Consider the following 14,482-nt stretch of genomic DNA (forward strand, 5'->3'; position numbering starts at 1 on the left):
TTATAGATACGGAAACTGAAGTTTAGAGAGTTTAATAACCTGTTCATGGTCTCATAGCTAGCGAGTATCAGAGTGAGATTCCAAACCTGATCTCTCACACAGGGTGAGAGATCTAAATCTGAGATATCATCCAATCCAATCCCCTCATTTGCAATTGAAGAAATAGACCCAGGTTAAGTGACTTGACACACCCACTTGGAGAAATGAGATTCTTCAGAATTGTAAGTAGGGTGACCTTTCCATTATTCCACATTCTCTTCTTTATTATTATTTTTCACTATTATTACCTGAATATTCAAGTTAATTGGTTGTTTACTATATAGTCTGATTCAGTAGAATGAAAAGTATTTGGCTGGTAGAAAGAAATGCCAGAAACCTAGTAAATAATGAATGTAGAGGACAATATATCAATATAATTGTCAGGTAAGTAGAGATGAAAAAAGCAATATCCCTTAGTCAATGTAACTGATAAATTCCTAAAAGAAAACAACTTTCATATGGCTGGATTAAAAAGGGCAAATACTGTAACAGTAATAATACTTTTCATCTACTGTATATAGTACTCCATAGTTTGTCAGTAAGGTAGTGTGATGTAGTGGCCAGAATTCTGAATTTGAGTTAGGAAAATCCAAGTTCAAGTCTCCCCTTCTGCTCCCTTCTGCTACTGTGTTACCACCCAACCTCTTTGAGCCTCAGTTTCCTAATCTGTAAAATGGCAATCAGGCTGCATTCTTATAGGGGCTATGAGAATTAATCAGTACAATGTTTATAAAGTGCTACATAGATGATAGCCATTAGTACACAAAGATGATATCTGCATAAGTGAGGGTGGGGATTTTTTCCCTTATCTTCTGGATGGTTGGAATCATGGAGACACAGTCAAAGTCAATGACTGAAACATCAGCAATTTCTTATTGAGCATATACCACACACTTAACTCCTTCAAAAAGGAAGGAGGAAATGAGTGGTAATAGTCATCAAAGGAAGTAAGTTTAGCAATTCACACAAAAGAAAAAAAAAATAAACAGCCAAAAAAGAAATAGAAAGTCGGCCAAGTCAGGAAGGGAAGGGAAACAGCTGTTCTTCTAAATATAATTACAACAGTTACAACAGTTAGAGATATTGCTTTATTGTTATTGCATTGGTTCTGAACCATAGTTACATATATTCTGAGTCATGTGGTCATTCTCACTCATTCTCTCCATTTCTTTTCTTTACTCCTTCCTTGCCAGGGTCTATTGGAGCACAAGGACCTTAGCCAGCCATTCATGAGGAGTTTATTCTATCACTCCTCCAAATTGAGGTGGGGTGTGGAGGAGGAGAGAAGAAACCTGGAAGATTGTTCCCGTCCTATCTCTTCCCCAATCATGTTGACTCCAGAGCCTCTGTGGGGCTAAGGAAGAGGATGGAGGGAGAGTTATTGTCCATCCTTCTTCCCTTTTTCTTTTCTTGCCTTAGACCTAGAAAAGCACATGAAAATACATCATAGGCTTATAGAGGTAGAGATGCAAGGGACCACAGAGGTTATCTACTTCATCCCCTTCATTTGATAAAAAAGAAACTAGGGTTCAGAGAGATGGAAGGACACAGACATAGTAAATTTCAAAGGTGGAATTTGAATGTAGGTTTTCTCATTCCAAACCCAGTATTCTCTCCTCTGTATTATTCATTTCTTCCTCCTTTCTCCCTTTCTCCAGCAAGGGAAGGGACAGGAATTAGATGGGAAGGCATTGAATTGATGCTGCTCTGGTGTGAACTAGAGGAGGCCAAGTGAGTGATTCAGCCTTTCAAACCAGGGAGTACAACTTGTAGATCACAATCCATTCACCTCTGAGACCTTGACCTTGGCCAGAAGCTCTGCAACTCATAGGGTTGATTCAGATTAAAGCATCTTCGTGGTTGGGTGGCATTTTGAATTCAGAATAACAAACCTCAGTTCAGACCCTCATTGACTCTTACCTGAACAATTGTTGCAACAGCTGCTTAACTGGTCTCTCTGTCCCCAGTTTCTCTCTTGCCATATTGGCCTTCCTAAAGCATAGCTTTAATCATATCACACTATGCTCTTGTGCAAAAATGTTTTCTAGTTTTCCCGTTGCCTTTGAATAGGGTCCAAATGTCTGATCCTCACGTTTAAGGCTCTTCACAATTGCATCCTAACCTGTCGCCAGTTTCATCTGCTACTACTTCCTATTCACTCCCTAAAAAACCTGACTTTTCTATCTCTCTGTCTCTGCTCATGCTTTTCATTCCTCCTTGAGTGTTTTCTCTCATGTTCTTTCATACAGGCTTGGACCTGTAGTTAGCTGGGACGTGAGATGGAAGGTTTGAATTCTGGCGTGGAGGCTTCCTAGCTAGTGAATGGTAGATGAACTGCTTCTCTCTGAACCTGAGTTCCCTAACCTATAAAGTTGAGATAATACTTCATTATTTACCCTCCTTGCAAGGTTGTTGGGTAAAGTTAAGGAGTTGTGTGTAGTTTTTCTTTAAGTAAGATTTTATATACAATATAAATGTCAACAATTATTTTTCCCTCCCCAAACTCTGCCCTCCACTTACGGATCTGATTGATTGCCATCCCTATCATAAAGTCTTTCTTGATCTCCCAGCCTTCAGAGTATATCTATTTATCCTATCATACTCTTACCTCATAGTATAGTTATAGCATCTACTTTGTCCATGCTGAACTTGAATTTCCCCTCTTGTCCACAACTTCCACTTAGGTGACCAGGGACCAGATCCCACATATTTTGGTCTCTTTGTGACCCAGCCTTGCCAGAGGCAATCTGATTAATCTCTGGAAAGGCAAGGAGAACTAGGAGGTAGTGTTAGGAGTGACCACCCAGAAAGTGAAAGAGTCAAATTGAAAGAAACCAGCAGAGAATAGTACATACACACTGACCACATAGCTATTTGTTAAACATATTATAATGTTGACTCTTTTGGGGTATTAGTTGGACTCAGTGGTCAAGATGAGGATGGGATCTGGACCCCAAAAAGGAAAAAGCTCTGGACTTTTCCCACATGGCCAAATATCCTGCATTTGCCTGAGGCTATAATCTCATCAACTGGTCTTTCATTGTAGTTATGCCCAAACTCCCAATCCTCTGTTACCCTTAAACTAGCCTAACTGTACCTACTTATGACCCCCGGCCACTTCCCACCCTTAATCCTAGCTAGGCTCCATTCTCCCTTGGCCATATGGTTCAGGTCCCTGGCATTCTATTACCTCACAGTCCCAGAAGACTACTTGGTCACTCCTAGATCTCTCCCACAGTCTTTCTGTATATAAGGTCTATCTTGTCTCTATTATGGTGCTCAGATTCTTAAAATCTAGCCAATAGCTCGCTAATGTTCAGACTCCTTAAGAATTTGCCCAATATGATAGATGTTCTAATAAACCTTGTCTTTGGCTGAAAGAAGGCTTGGGTTGAATTCATTCGGGCAGGAACTGTGTGTCATGATTTTGGTGTCCCAGCACCCCTAAACCTCAATAATCATTGAGGTTCTTTAAATCTCTGAGATTGTGGAATTCTAAGATTTTGATATTCCAGGTAGTCAACAAATATTTACTTTGCCCTTACTGTGGTCATTTATTAGTGAGGTAGGCTTTTGGGAGTTAGCCTGGGAACCTCTTTATGTCTGTAGTGCATTGTTGCTATGATAAAATACCTTTGACTTCTAAAGAACCCCACTTAGAAATTATTTTCTGGAAGTCAGTAGGTCAACATAAGCAAGCCTTTACTTTATGCCAGGTACTGGCCAGTGGTAATCCCTGGAGATACAAAGAAAGGCAAAAACACTGTCCTTGCCCTCCTGGAGCCCACATTTGAATGGGGGAGACAACAGCAAATGACTGTGTCCAGACAAGTTATAATACATATTAGTGGAAGGTGATCTCAAAGAATAAGCACTAGGAGTGAGAGTCCAGGAAAGCCCTGTCTTGTAAGTCAGATTTGAGCTGAGTCTTGAAAGAAGCCGGGGAATCCAAGAGACTGAGGAGAGGAGTGAGAGCATTCCAGGCCATTGAAAATGATAGCCATGGGGAAAAAACAAGCAAAAACAAAAAACAAAACAAAACTAGTAGTTGTCAATGGAGGGACTGTCTACAATCCTTTGCCACTTGCCTATGGTAAAGAGGAACACGGTTTACATAGATATCAGAAATAGGTTACCCCAAACTTCCAAAATCAGCCTCATGATTTTTAACTGCTTCTTCACTAAGCAACTATTCTTTGAGTGCATTCTTCCTTTAGTACGCTTTGGTGCAAAATGGAGGTTGTTGACACAAATTCCTATGGATATCATTCATAAAACTACAGAGCTCTGCCTTGTTTTTACAGAATAAATATGTTCCTGAAAAGCTAGGTGTAAACTGAATCACATTTTAAAGGCACTAGGGGAATTGGTCATAAGACCACCTGAGGGGAATCCTTTTGTAAAGCAGAAAATCGTTGCCTAAATGATAGGACTCACCAATGGTTTTGTTAAGTCTCCCCTTTTAAAAACTGTTTTCTTAAAGCAGGGTACACCTGTATGTGGCTGATTACCTGAGGGTTGGGGGGTTGGGGAGGAGTGAACCAATCCATTGAGAACAAAGAATTTCATTTTTCACAAGAGTACGTATTTTGGAGCCTGGCACTCAATACTAAGTATAGGTGTTACGTTGGAGCCTCAAAGGAAAAGCAAGCTCAAATATTTAGCCCAATTATGGAATAGCGAGTGTGCAACTGTTCAGGAGAGAACAATGAGTCACGTTGCGTTTCCAGGCTGGAAGCAGAGATGCTCCTGCTTTGTCCTGCATTTCCTTGAGGCGCGGCAGATGCCAGCTTCCCCAAAGATAAAGCATTCTCTTTGTGCCGTGCACTCGGCCTCGCCCGGTGCAGTGCAGTTAGTGCAGTGGCTTCTCTCCCCAGATGCTAAGGAGCTTTCGGAGAGAACGTGCCCGCTGTAGCCTGACTACTCATAGTGGCTGCCTCTTAAGCACACATTTATTTTTAGTGGTAAATTATCAGGACTTGTTAGACTGAAACCTCAGCGACTTTTTGCATGTGTTTAACACAGCTAAATTTCAGAGTTTCGGAGGAGGGGAGCAGATGTGCGACATGAGGAGCAATCACAATATTCTTGCTCTAACCTCTCATCAAAAAAACAAAAAAAAAAAACAAAAAAAAACCAAAAACATAATGTCAGGTTACTGAAGTTGATTAATGACTTAGCATTTGAACAATTTCTCCGTAGTAAGTAGGAGATCATAAAATTCATATTTGGAGGATTATTCTTTTTTGAGACCTACTCTTTTCTTACAGGATAAAGAACGGTGAAATAAACTTGCTGTTTGTAACATAGATGAAACCTAGCATCAGTGATTTCCTTAGTAGCATGTACCATCTATGGCCTCTCAGAGTCAGGAACAATGAAGTCCTGGGAAAAATAAATGTTTAAGGAGATAATTCAATTCACTCCATTTCAATAAGCATTTATTAAGAGCCTGTGGTGTTCTAGGTACACTAGGAAGCCTGGGAATCCAAAGGGGGAAAGAAAATAAGATGATTCCTACCCTCAGGGATTTTACATTCCATTAGGAGTGAAGGTCTGGGGCTGCTTAGACTAGACTTCCCCTTTCTGCTTGTAGCATAGAAGGATTGTCCCCACAATCCCACAGTACCCAGAATTATTGATGTCAGTCTGTAGGATAGTTTGTGTTGTGAAATGCTGGTCTAGACTAAACCCATCTAGACAGGACCAAAAACAACAATCCACTATGTGTTTGCAGCTAAGTCAGTTTGGGAACCCACAGACTCTAGGCTTTCCTCTTGCCTGTTTAGAAATGTACAGATTTTGAGAAGCAGCATGATGTAGTGGGTAAAGCACTGGACTTGGAGTAAGAAGTAACTGGGTTCAAATTCTGCCTCGGACATTGACTAGTTTCATGACTCTAAACACATTCTTAAATGTCTCTGTCCTTTAGTTTCCTCATCTATGAAGTCTGAAGGTTAAACTCAAGGTCCTTTAACTCTGAACTTTTGATCTTGTGGTCTTATTTTAACCTGGCTTCTATTCAAGGCTAGATTAGTTTTGCTGATGCTTGTGTTGTGTATCTGAAGGAAGACATGACTTCTGATTGACCACACACCAGCCCTACCATACTCCTGACTCAGAGATCTCTATTCCTTCATTGAACAGTCTTTCTCTTTCTACCACCTCCCAGGAGATCTTTTGTCCACATGTCTCTTCAAAGAGTGTCTGGAATCCACTGAAGTAAGTCATGCATGCAGTGTTTCGCTCATCTTCTTCTTCCCAAAAGGAGCCACATCTTCCTCCAAGTAAGCAGCACACAACACTGGGCTGTCCCTTCATTAAATCCTAGACTTGGGTAGAAGCCAAGTTATACTGTGAATAAGTAGTTCTATCATCTGGTGATAAACAAGACCTGAAGCAATGCCTATAGTGGAAGGAGTCAACAGCCATGAAGTTGAAATTCAGGCTGTTGAAATTAAGGTGAGTATGCCTAAGAATAAGGGTACTACCACTGTTGAGGTCTGGGTAGGCATTCTAAGTCTTCACAGTCTGTTTTCATCCTGCCTTCTCAAACTTATTAACCCTCTTATGTTTCTTCGGATATGACCTGCACAACCCTGGGCAAGTCACAACCTTTTAGGGCTTCAGATTTCTCAGCTGCAAAATGTGGATCATAACTCAAATTTAAATCCCTCCTCTGACATTTGTTACTTGTTGTAACCATAAGCAAGATGAGCCAGCTAGTGGTGCAATGTATCGATAGAGTGCTAGGCTTAGAAGCAGAAAGACTTAAAAAAAAAAAAGAATCAGAAAGACTTGAGATACGACCTCAGATACTGAAATATTTTAAAGAGAACTTAATACAATGCCTGGCACATGCAAATACCTATTGCCATCTCCTGAGCTTCAATTCCCCAATCTAGAAAATGGAGATAGTAACCTAGATTGAAATCACTACTCTGATATTTGCTAATACCTTATAACTTATAGCCATGGGTAAGTAACTTAAACTATCTGAGCCTCAATTTCTTCATCTGTAAATTGGGAATGATACCTGTAGTTACTAAGTGACTTAGATGAATCGAAAAGCTTTGCAAATGTTAAAGTGCTATATAAATACCATTTAACATATGATGATAACATAAAGCCCTTTCCTCTGCCACCACAAAGCAGAGAACTATTCTCCCTCATTACTGTACACAAGATGTGATTCTTTCTCCCTTCAACATGCAAGTTGACCTTGGTGTTCACTTTAATCAGATCTCACCAGCGTAGAAATTTGGAGGAAGCTCAACCTATGATTTGCTCCTTCCTTAGTTCGTTAAAGGCGTTGGGAACAGCATAGGTGAAAAAGATAGCCTGGTCCTTTGAACTACAGACAGTATGACCCCAAAGTCATAAAGCATCTGCTGCATAGAAATATGTAGAAGAAGTACCCAGAACCCCTGGATTTCTGCTATATCCAAGTTGATTCATTTCCACTTGCTGGATGCCATTTTGAAAGCTTGGACTTGGCTTTTAAATGAGTAACTTTGGTTATACAAGGTTTATGAAAATACTAAGGTTTTTCTAGAATGGGATTCTCAGTCACAACAAATCTGAAAGAATCTGGCCTAATCCACGTCTCTTCGCTCAGAATTTCAGAACCGGAAAAATCATGAGATACCAGCAACTGGCACATAATAAAACTGTCAATATAATAGGCTTGGTTTTACTCAGTCTCTTATATCATTCATTCATTTATTCATTTAACAATGGTTAGAGGCATGATTAGCAAATTTTGCACTTAGGGCAAGGTGGGATTGGGATAGGGACACTCACTTGGGGTAAGGCAGTAGGAGGAGGGAACTTGAGCCAGGATCCTCGAAGTTTCTATGTATTAAAAGGCCTTCAGGGGTGGAGAACCTGTGGCCTCAAGACCACATGTGGCTTTCTAGGTCTTTGGGTGTGACCTTTTGACTGAGTCCAAGTTTTGCAGAACAAATCCTTTTATTAAGGGAATTTATTCTGTGGAGTTGTGTGAAAATCTGGGACATTTTGAGGTTTTTAGGTTTCTGAGGGGGAAGAAATTCACTGAATTATGAGATTGTTTTCCCTCCCCAGCTTAACAAGGGGGTGGGAGAAATAGGGGATGATAAGGAGAGGGAGGGAGGAGGGCAACATTTAAACTCCTTCACAATTGTCCCTGGCCTACCTCAGTAGACTTATATATTATTCTCTTTCAAACATTGTACAAGCTGGCCAAACTGTTTCTACTTGCTGTTCCAAATACATGACTTTCCATATCCCATCTTCCTGCTTTTCATAGGCTGTCCCTCATACCTAGAATGGACTCCTTCCATTCCACTCTCAGAATCCCTCAAAGCTCAGCAGGTAGCATTTCCTACACAGGCCTTTTGTTTCCTGCACTGCCCCAAATTATTTTCTGTGTACTTTGCATCTATTTCTCTGCGTATGAGTTGTTTCCCAAATAGAATTTAACTTCATAGAGTTCAAGGACTTCTCCATGTTTGTATTTATATCTCCTAGTTCCCAGCATAGTGCTTGGCACATCATTAAGTGCTTAATAAATGCTTGTTGATTAATTCATTGGTTTTACTTTTCTGGGCCTCAGCTTCCTCATCTATAATATGAGGGAATTAGTCTAGATGACTTCTGAGTTCCCTTCCAGCTCTAAAGCATTCCAGTAACCTGAATTTAGCCTCAATCAAAAAAAAGGCCAGACATTAACTAGAGCATTTATAAGTGTAAATTAAGGCAGAGAGCCCAACCTTTACATAATGTAAGGTTTTTCCTAACCAGGAGCTCAGATTGTGCTTAAACTTGTAACTTTTCATCTAAAATAAACTCCCTAAAACCTCAATAGAGGGAATAATGTCAGAGAGCATCATATTGTCTCAAGCTTAAAACAAACTAATTGCTATAACAAACCATTATATATGACTGACTGCAGGCCAAAGAATCCTCTACATAATTAGTGCAGTTGATCAGTCTTCCTACCACACCAACAACATTTCAATGAAAGTAGATAAAGCCTCCTTCAGTTTTTGACTTCGAGCATTGCCTTTAGAAACAAACAAACAAATAAACCTTTTTTTGTGTAGCTTAGGTTAGCTGTACCTCAGTTCCTTATTAACTGATAGGTTTTCATATGCAGATTGAGTCAAAATCCTTTGGAAAACAGAAAGAAGGGGAAGAAATCAGTTGCCAGAGAATTCTAAGTAGACCTGTCTTCTAGTTCTACTTTTCCTTTCTCCATAGCCATCAGTGGGTAGGATGGAGGACGAGAGGGACAGGAGAAGAAAAGAGCATGAAGGCCAGCTGATGACTTTGTGGAGCACTCCCACTGGGTTTTTAGTTTCCATATTGAGATAATTTGAACAGAGCTGAAGACCAGAGGAGTTGAGATTGACTTGAGGGAAATGATTTGGGATTAGAGCCGTGCAGACTTTAAAGAATAGGTTAAGATTGGAGGCAAAATGACCATCAGCACAGAGGCAGCCTGCTTCTAGCCCTGAACTTGTGTTCTTTTGAAAAGACTTTGATGGAGAAGCCTTCCAGGTATCACAGGAGGCAGATGGGCCCTTAAATCCTCATGGGCTGGGGCCTAGCTAACCCACTGCCCTTTGTCTTTGTCCTCATGCCAGGTCTGCAGTCTTCCTGCCTGCTCTTTAAGTTCCTCAAGACCCTGGGTCCCCAGCCAGGTGTATGAGTCTCATAGGCTGGCAGGCTTGAGAGCAACTGTGGAGGTGGTCATAATGGATCTCTGTCATGACATTGGAAGAAAAGTCAACCTGGATCCTGTGTCTCTGGTAGCCTGTCAGACTCAAGGCTCCATAATGCTAAGTATCCTGTCATTTTCAGGGATTCTTAGCTCTTGAAACTTTTGTAGTCCCAAATTGCTGAGGTTCAGAGAAACCTATAAAGATGTGGAAATTACCTGTTTATCCCAGAAGACCCTTCTCCAATTTTCTTCCCACAGGACCAGACTGAAGAATGGATCCAGAAGTTTCTGAGACTTGGTCCGATTCATATTCCTCCACTGTCTGGCAGACAGCTTTGCCTCAGAAATTCTGAGGTTCCTTGGCCACTAATTTTAGTGTCCGGGCCTTATAAAAAATCCCTTTGCCCTCTTTCCTAGCCTTTTTTGGGGTGGGGATGGTGGGAGAGTAGAGGGGAGGGTGGAGTAGAAGGTCAAGGCCTCATGATTACTACTGGATCTAGAAGAAACTTTCTTAACTCAATCTGGTTGCAATAAATCTTTACTTTTCCTTGAGAAAGACCAAAAAAGGACACTCATACTGTCCAGGCACTAGGTCCTTGAGAAGATGTAAATAATGAGAAGATGTAAAAAAAGACTATGTTCAAAAAGCTAATGAATTTTTTTAAAAAAAAAAGGAATATAGATAATTGTGGGGGGAAAATAATGGGGTCCCAATTGACTATGCAAACATAACCTTAACATTCCCCCTCACCAAAAATAATAAAATCTAGTCCAATTGAGCTGTCATGATTTTAGCCAAACAGAAAAGAAAAGAAAAGACTTTGATGGTAAATCTCTGTCTCCAAGGTAGGCTCAAATTCAGAAGCTAATACCACCTGCAGTGAGAGGCTAGAGGTATCAGCAGAGTAGATTAGCTGACCACAGGATAAATTGTCATGGTTCGGGAGAGAAGCCTGTCTCTAATCCAGATCAGTCAGTCAAAAACATCTACTGTGTGCCAGTTACTGTGCTGATAGCTGGGGGCAAGGGTGGGGTGGGGTACAAAGGAAGACCTGAACTGCCCATAAGGATATTTAAATCTAAGTACCTGAACTGTGGTTTTTTGGGCTTATCTGCGACAAAGGGAAGTTCAAATCTGAGCACCTGAACCAATTACTTGAACTAGTGGAAGGCTTGGTACTTATCTGATCTGAGACACATATCTGTGAACGCCCATTCTATCCTAAATGTTTAATGTATTTAGGCTTATTATTTATTTTCTATGGTTTTGAGTATATAACTGTATATAGTTGTTATACTTGTGTGATTACACTTCTCTCAAGAGCAGCAAGGAAGAAGGTGGAATTTTCCAGTGCGTAGTAGCTAAGACATGAGTCAATATTGATCTTTGGACTAAGCCAGGGGACTGAAAAGCAAGGGGAAAGAGGGAACCACCTCTTTGAGAGCTGTAGAGAGCTTGGTGTAATCCCAGAATTCTCTCTGGTGTTACATGGAGTGCATAACTTCTAGAATGACTTTTGATTATCAGTATTTGATGTTTAATACTGAATGGTAGTAAGGAACTGACCAGGATTAGGCAACTGGTAAGCAGTCCCCTCTTAAAATAGAATCAAATAGAAGATTTTTAGCTGTTTGTAGAAGAGCCTTGATAATGGAGAAGAAAAAAACCAATGACTTGAGAGTCAAAATAACCAGATTTGAGTTCCAGCTGTGTAGCTCTGGATCAGTATTTCTTAGGGCTTCAGTTGTCTCATCTGTTGACTGGGGATAATATTTGCATTACTTACCTCACAGGGTTATTATGTTTAAAACAAAAACACTTCTAGATTTAGTGCAACCTAAGTGTAAGCCATTATTATCACTGAAATTTTTAACGTAGAGGAAAGTGGTCAGCCAGTTGATAGCCTCCCAATACGGACAGACCAAGAGTTGACAGAGAAATAGGCAGAATTGGAGAATGAGTTAAGAAGGGGAGTCTATAGGCACAGAAAAATAAACCTCTTTGGAGGTCTGTGGTTGCTGGAGAGTGTCTATATTAAGAACACTTGAATAGTTAAAAAAGGAATATGAGACATTTCTTTTTTTATTTATTTTTTGCTTTGAAGGCCATATTTCTCAAACATGTCTTTTGTTACTAAATAGATGTAATCTAGTTTTGTTAGTGTGGTTTTTTTTTTTTAAAACAAGATTTTGGTTTGGAAATTCGTACTAATCTTCTATTTCTATCAAATAGCTCCTGCAGAGATCTTGTACAGCCATGACACTCCAACATTACATTGTGTCATTGAACTTAAATTAAATGAGCATTTTTAAAAGCTAGAAAATATAAAAGACAGATAGAGACATCCAAGAGAATTCTGGTGCTTACAGTTATGGGATTGGCCAGAAGATATGGGAGAAGAAGCACCAAGGTCAAGATTGAGCAGGAAGAGCAGATGTGACGTGGCTGCTGGGAAATGCAGCTGTGTCTTTTTGGACATACTCACTATGCTAACATATGAAAAAGATTACTTCTTAAAAGAAGACATTTACTATTTATTTAGGTTTTCTTCCTAAAGATGGTATCAGAGTCCAAAATAAACAGTCAAAGAACCAGTATGGAAGTTGAATATTTGAGGAAATACATTTCCAGAAATACAGACTTATTTAAAGATTAATCAAGCCCAACTAGAAATGAAGACACAAAACATGCCTACTGTGAATTTTTTTTTTCGCCAAAGCAACTCACTAGTGATGAGTCTGAAAGAATACTTCTGTGTATGCATTTGTAGTTTTGCATGAACCATCTGGGTATTATGGGTTGTGAGGCTGGCAACAGATAGTAGTAATTATACTAATAAAAATGGGGTGATCAGGGTGCACTCTCTTCCTTCCCTCAATCTACTCTGTTTATAGCACATGCCATGGAACATGAACGGAATCAAGCTAATATCCTGGTCACTTCTAGGGACACATCAATAGTGCTTATGGACTTTGGGGTGGTGCAGCAATCCTCTGATCTCTCTAATGGCAGCAAGGAAAAGGACCAGCATCAAAAAAGGTTAGAACCCCAGACAAGAAGAGCAGCTTCCCAGACCTTAAAGGGACTGATTCCACCATCTTGCTTGAAGAAAGTAGCATTTGTGGTAGGGTGGGGTTGGATTGAGGAGTGGAACTCTTTCTCTTTCTTGGTCTGCTTAGGAATCTAGAAAGGAATCTGTCCCTGGCGAGCTCTCCTCGAAAAGGAGAATGGTACTGACTACATAGTATAGATCAGTTATAGGAAATTTATTTCATTTTCTCCAAGCAAAGAAATGCTTTAAGCCCAAAAGATTCATGAATGGAAGATTGAAATTTAATATGTCAATACATGAAGCAGTTTATGAAACTATTAAACAGCTATTACATAGTCACCTTGGCTCTGCATTGTCTGAACCACTACAACCTCCCTTTCTTCTAGCAAGTTAAGCCATGGCTTCTGCTGATTGTCCAGTTAATGGTCACCTCTAAGAAGGGTGTAGTTGCAGAAAACTCCTCTTGATGCAAACCAGCTCCAACTAAAGGACCCAGGAGATCTAACCACTTGAACTCATAAAGTTACCTTCCAGGCTGGAAAGATGTCTCTCAGGATCACTCTTTGGTCACCTACCCTCAGGGAATGAAACATAAAGTAGAAAGTCAGTCAGTGACCTAAAGTGCAAGCTCAACAACTCTGTGAGGTAGATGTTATTATTATCCTCATTTTACAGTTGAAGAAACTGAGGCAAACAGAGGTTAAGTGACTTTCTCAGGGTAATAATGTCTGCTAGGGTCTGAGGTCAGTTTTGAACTCTAATCTTCTTGCTTCCAGGTATAACACTGTATCCACTGTACCACCCAGTAGACAGGGCAGCTTAGTTTAGCTCATCTCCACATCTGCTATGATGGGGAAGGCTTTAGCTAGAGCAGATGGGGGTTTGCATATGACTTATTATCCCTTTTGTTGCTGTTGTTGTTGTTCAGTCTTTCAGTTGTGTCCTACTCTTCGTGACCACACCGTGCATGGGGTTTTCTTGACAAAGATATTGGATTTCTTTGCCATTTCCTTCTCCAGTGGATTAAAGCAAACAGAGGTTAAGTTCTTGCCCGAGGTCACACAACTAGTAAGTATCTGAGGCCAGATTTAAACTCAGGTCTTCCTGGCTATCCACTCTATCCACTGAGCCATCTAACTGCCTAATCCCCATTATACCATATTGTAAAGACTCTGGGGGCACAGCCAAGGTGGAAGAACAGAGGAAGCATCCAAACTCTCCCAACATTCCTCTCTAAAAAACTTTAAAATAATATCTCAAATCAAATTCTGGAGTAGCAGAGTCAACATAAAGTCAGAGTGAGACATTTTTTCAGCCCAAGATAACTTAGAAGGTCAGAAGGAGAGATCTCTAATACTGGTGAGGAGCGTGGCCTAGAGCCTACATGGCAGCAATACCAGTGATGGGCCTTAGAGGTGGTAACAGCAATAGCAGCAACTTCAGGAAGTCTCAACTATGGACAGTAGGGAGATCAGGCAACTGGTCAGAAAGACACTGCAGAAGACCCCTGTGCTAGCATTGGGTGCTATTTGGCAATTCCATTGCCTGCACTCACTTCCAAGTCATGGTTCCAGGGCAGAAAGGAGCCTTGCTGTCCCAAGAGAGCAGGGGTCCTGAGTAGCAGTGACCACATTGTTCCCCAGATCATACCTTGGAAGCACCAAAAATTAACAAACCTCCAGAG

The sequence above is a fragment of the Vombatus ursinus genome, unplaced genomic scaffold (genome assembly GCF_900497805.2).
Source record: "Vombatus ursinus unplaced genomic scaffold, bare-nosed wombat genome assembly UNPS02014779.1, whole genome shotgun sequence".
Taxonomy (NCBI): Eukaryota; Metazoa; Chordata; class Mammalia; order Diprotodontia; family Vombatidae; genus Vombatus; species Vombatus ursinus.